This window comes from Haematobia irritans, chromosome 4 (genome assembly GCF_050003625.1).
Source record: "Haematobia irritans isolate KBUSLIRL chromosome 4, ASM5000362v1, whole genome shotgun sequence".
Lineage (NCBI taxonomy): Eukaryota > Metazoa > Arthropoda > Insecta > Diptera > Muscidae > Haematobia > Haematobia irritans.
In genome coordinates this window covers 137,932,558-137,938,564 of record NC_134400.1, presented here as the reverse complement: position 1 = coordinate 137,938,564, position 6,007 = coordinate 137,932,558, and positions in this window count along the sequence as shown.

The window sequence follows — 6,007 nt, the reverse complement described above, 5'->3', positions numbered from 1 at the left end:
AATTGGGCCAAAACTCTGGCTTTTAGGACCATATTAGTCCATATCGGGCGAAAGATATATATGGGAGCTATATCTAAATCTGAACCGATTTCTTCCAAAATCAATAGGGTTCTATTCTGACCCAAATTAGGAACATGTGCCAAATTTGAAGGCGATTGGACTTAAATTGCGACCTAGACTTTGATCACAAAAATGTGTTCACAGACAGACGGACGGACAGACGGACATGGTTATATCGACTCAGGGACCCACCCTGAGCATTATTGCCAAAGACACCATGTGTCTATCTCGTCTCCTTCTGGGTGTTACAAACATATGCACTAACTTATAGTACCCTGTTCCACAGTGTGGCGCAGGGTATACAAATATTCTATAGAAACAAAATTTTGACTCAATTTTCTATAGAAATAAAACTTTGACTAAATTTTCTATAGAAAAAAATATTTCTATAGTAATAAAATTTTGAATAAATTTTTTATAGAAATAAAATTTTGACAAAATTTGCTATAGAAATAAAATTTTGACAACACTTTTTATAGAAATAACATTTTGACAAAATTTTTTATAAAAAACAACTTTGAAAAAATGTTCTGTCAATATTCCACATATGTATATGGTCTTAAAATAAAATTAAAAAAAATAATTTCGATCGTTCGAAATATTTCAAATAAATTGATATGGGCATTAAAATGGATCGATCCAGCCCATCTGCTAGTCTAACATTCTAGGAAACATAAAAAGATAGCCGTAATTGGAAGTTGATTTTCATTTACAATCATGCTGTACATTGATCGAATGAATAACGCAATGGAAACTAATTTGCGTAAAAACTTGCTTAGTTACAAAAATGTGAAGTGTTTTAAAAAATTTGGTTTAGCCGGAGTCGGAGTAGAGCAACATTTTTACGACTCCGACCCCAGCAAAATCTTCAGACTCCAAGATTCCGACTCCGACTCTGGCTCCACATCACACACCAAATTTTAACCGGATCGGATGAACTTTGCATGATTATTACACACAAAGAAAAAAATTCTGATTCAATCACGAAATTAATTGATCCAATAATGTTTTTTAAAATGTCTTCAATCACAGAAATGATAGTATCAATTAAAAAATTAATTGATGCAATTAAAAATTAATCGATATTTTTGTGATTGATTTTTGTTTCAATTAAAAAAATTGTTGAATCAATTAAATGTTTAATTGACTATTTTTATTAAACTCAATTAAGGATATTAAATTTGGCGATCGGTTTATGGTGGTATGTATATATAGTATTAGGTTAGATTAGGTGGCAGCCCGATGCATCAGGCCCACTTAGACTATTCAGTCCATTGTGATACCACAGTGGTGAACTTCTCTCTTATCACTAGTGCTGTTTGATTCTATGTTAAGCTCAATGACAAGGGACCTACTTTTTATAGCCGAGTCCGAAGGGCGTCCACATTGCAGTGAGAAACTGGGTTCGAACCCACGACCTTGTGTATGCAAGCCGGGCATGCTAACCATTGCACCACGGTGCCTCCTTATTTACAGTGACTAACACGTCTATCCGGACGCGTGCAACTTCAAATTAAAATTTATGATATATGTATATCAGAGACGGTCCGAGCAGCAATTTTTTGGGTTTTCTATTGTCACAAAGTTGTGAACGTGGAAAACGTCATATACGTGTATAAAACGTAAAAAACTAGTAGTAAAGGGTGGTTAAAATTTCAAGGGCCGATGTTGATTTTGAATAAAACACAAACTATTTAGGAAATTATTGTAATTTTATTTTATTATGATATATTGGTATTACTCAATTATGGATGGAACAAAATATCGGCCAAAAGGGGGCCGCGACCTCGGTGGCACACCTCCATCCGATGGTCCAAATTTTCAATGACGCTGAGGCATAATGGAGGTTCTATGCCGTTAATGTGCCGAATTATCTCATCCTTTAGCTCTTGAATTGTTGCTGGCTTATCGACGTACACCTTTTCTTTCAAATAACCCCAAAGAAAAAAGTCCAACGGTGTCAAATCACATGATCTTGGCGGCCAATTGACATCGCCATTACGTGAGATAACACGGCCATTGAATTTGTTGCGCAAAAGAGCCATTGTTTCGTTAGCTGTGTGGCAAGTGGCACCGTCCTGCTGAAACCACATATCGTCCACATCCATATCTTCCAATTCGGGCCATAAAAAGTTCATTATGCTCTCACGATAGCGAACACCATTCACAGTAACTGCCTGACCGGCCTCATTTTGGAAAAAATACGGCCCGATGATGCCGCCAGCCCATAAACCGCACCAAACAGTCACTCTTTGTGGGTCCATTGGTTTTTCGACAATCACTCTTAGATTCTCATTCGCCCAAATGCGGCAATTCTGTTTATTGACGAATCCACTGAGGTGAAAATGTGCCTCATCACTGAAGATGATTTTCTTCGAAAATTGATCATCCGATTTTACTTCTTGGGCTTCCAGAATCCGTAGTTTTTATCCAATTCTCCTGAAATTGGAAATCTAGAGGTATTCTAGGAAAATAAAGAGATGTGCCGAAAATGGTGATTATCGGACCATGTTTTGATATAGCCCCCATATAGACCGATCTCCCGATTTTATGTTCTTGGGCTGCTAGAATTCGTAGTTTTTACCCAATTTGCCTGAAATTGGAAATCTAGAGGTATTCTAGGAAAATAAAGAGATGTGCCGAAAATGGTGATTATCGGACCATGTTTTGATATAGCCCCCATATAAACCAATCTCCCGATTTTATTTCTTGGGCTTCTAGAAACCGTAGTTTTTATCCAATTTGCCTGAAATTGGAAATGTATAAGTATTTATTCTAGGGAAATAAAGAGATGTGCCGAAAATGGTGATTATCGGTCCATGATTTGATATAGCCCCCATATAGACCGATCTCCCGATTTTACTTCTTGGGCTTCTAGAATCCGTAATTTTTATCCAATTTGCCTGAAATTGGAAACCTAGAGGTATTCTAGGAAAATAATGAGGTGTTCCGAATATATTGAGTATCGGTACAGTTTTTGATATAGCCCCCTTATAAACCGCCCCTCCGATTTGGGGTCTAGATTCTAGAACAAAATTTCCAAATTTTACTTCTCGTAATCATTTAAATAATTGGGATGAAAATCTACAAATTTTAGATTTCAAATCAAGGCGTTATTTCAAGAGATGTTTATGATTCCTCTAAAACTCAAACAAAAAATGGTTCTTATAAATTCAGAATCTGATCTAGTCTTCATAGGTAAAATCTTTACATTTATCTGTGAGAAGCGTACTGGTCTGCTTGGGAAAATATCTGTCATCAAACCCCCCTGAAATTTTCGAAGGAAACTATTATATTTGATTCATGGTAGTGGGTATTTAAGATTCGGCCCGGCCGAACTTACTACTGTATATACTTGTTAATACCCAGCAAAAACTAGGTAACCACATCTCATTACAATTTACATTACCAGGAGTAAAGCTGTCATTACACATTGCATTACATTGCGGTGAGTTATAATGACTGACTTGTAATGACAATAATAAATACTTCTCGGTAATTTTCGAATTGATATTCTCAAAATGTATTGCATGTGGCTGTTAATGACTTAATAAAATAGAATAAATGATGATTAAGTATAATTATTCACATTATTGAGCATTTAAAAAAACTCAAAAAGAATATGTTATGTAACGGTAATTCTGACGATTTTTCCGTTAAGGAATATTCTTCACGAATATTTCATAATAATTGTGTTTTAAATTAATGACATTACCATACTATGTTTTAAATAAATGCTTTATTATACCTCATTCACATTAGATTTTCAAAATCGATTTCAACTGTCATTTGCCTTATAAAAGGGATATATAAAATACACTTTTAGTAGGTTTCGAACATTATGTGAATCTAACTCCCTTAAACGACAACATTTATTTCTATTTTAACTGTGAAATTAATTTGCCTGTAATCTTATTTAGATGATTTGTTATATTTTTGTTTATTTCTACAATATTCGTTTCTATTCAAGTAATGTTCATATTAAAGCATTACTCGCCATATTTTGATCCATTGTAATCGGCTAGAGAAGTCAATATTTTCGAGATTTGGTTGCCTGAGACAATAAGTGGATATTTTGCAAACTTTGGTATATCTATGAATAAGTGATTACATATTAGGTGAGTATATGCTTTAAAAGCACTAATTATTTCATGGCCAAAGGTATGCCTGGGGAGAAGTACTTGCCTCCTAGGACATGCGTATGTAAATGTAATACGGAGCGATGCCAATTAATAAGTGGTTATTCATTTTTAAACAGGCTTACCTACAAGATTACCGGGTAATGAGAATTTTTGCTGGGAATATATCCAATAGCCAATTCACATAAGGTTCAAAATCTACTAAAAGAGGAAGTCTCTTTTTTATAAGGAAAATGGCATTTGAAATTTGAATGAGGTATAAGAAAGCATTTATTTAAAACATAATATGATAATGTCATTAAACACAATTATTATGAAATATTTGTGATAAAAATTTCTTAACGAAAAATTTTCAGAATTACCGTTACATTACATATTCTTTTTGATTTTTTGTGTAAGTGCTCGATTATGTGAATAATTATACCTAATGGTACCATCATTTGTTATATTTTATTAATTCGTTAATTACAACTGCCTAAAAATTTGAGAATAACAATTCGAAAATTACCGAGAAGTATTTATTTTTGTCATTACAAGTTAGTCATTATAACTCGCCGCAATGTAATGCAACGTGTAATGACAGCTTTACTCCTGGTAATGTCAATTGTAATGAGATGGGGTTACCTAGTTTTTGCTGGGTTATAACGTAATTCACGAATCCAACTCCCTTAAACAACCTACATTTATTTCTATTTTAAGTGTGAAATTAATTTGCATCTTACTTAGATTATTTATTATATTTTTTGTTTATTTCTACAATATTCATTTCTATTCAAGAAGTGCTCATATTACAGCATTATTCGCCATAGTTTGATCCATTGTAATCGGCGAGAGAAATCAATATTTTCGAGATTTGTTTCCCTTAGACAATAAGTGACTATTTTGCATGATTTGGTATATCTACGAATAAGTGGATTACATATTATGTGATTATATGCTTTAAAAGCACTACTTATTTTATGGCCGAAAGTATGCCTGGGGAGAAGTACTTTCCTCCTAGGACATGCGTATGTAAATGTAATCCGAAGCGATGCTAATTAATAAGTGGTTATTAATTTTTAAATAGGCTTACCTACAAGATTACCGGGTAATGAGAGTTTTTGCTGGGTACATACTCTCGGAGTTAGAAATATTGCATTGCATACCACTTTTAATTAGAGGTGTGCACGTAAGTAATATTTTACTCACGCTCACGCACACTCAGGACGGAAAAAATCTTACTCACGCACGATTTTGTTTGGTAGGTCTCACGCTCACGCACACTCACGAAAAGAAAATTCGTAGTAACGCACACTCACGCACGAAAATGTAGTTACTCACGAAAAATACCGTGACGCACGAATAAGTTAATGTGTAATTTGCCTGAGGGACGTGTCTGAAATCATTGGCACGATTAAAATCAAGAGCGTTATTAAACTCTTAATATCGTAGGTGTCACTAAAATTGTAAATGAATTCATCTCATAAGCGTTTTATGTCCGTGGGCGGGATTTTTTCATGAGCGTAGTTCGTTACTCACGCAGATATTATTTTCGTGACTCACGCTCACGCACGACATTTTGGTTTGTTAATCACGCTCACGCACACGCACGCCGTTGCCATGCGTCACGACAATTTCGTGTACACCTCTACTTTTAATCCAATCGAAAACTGATATTTTTTTAAAATATTTTTTCCGATCAAATTCATTACCTTATAAGAATAGTGTACAAGTTTCGTAGTATATTATTGTTGTTGGGGAAATAAAAATTAACGGAAGAATTCGCAAATCTCCGAATTCGCTTAGAAAAGCTTCAAAAGAAGCCATGA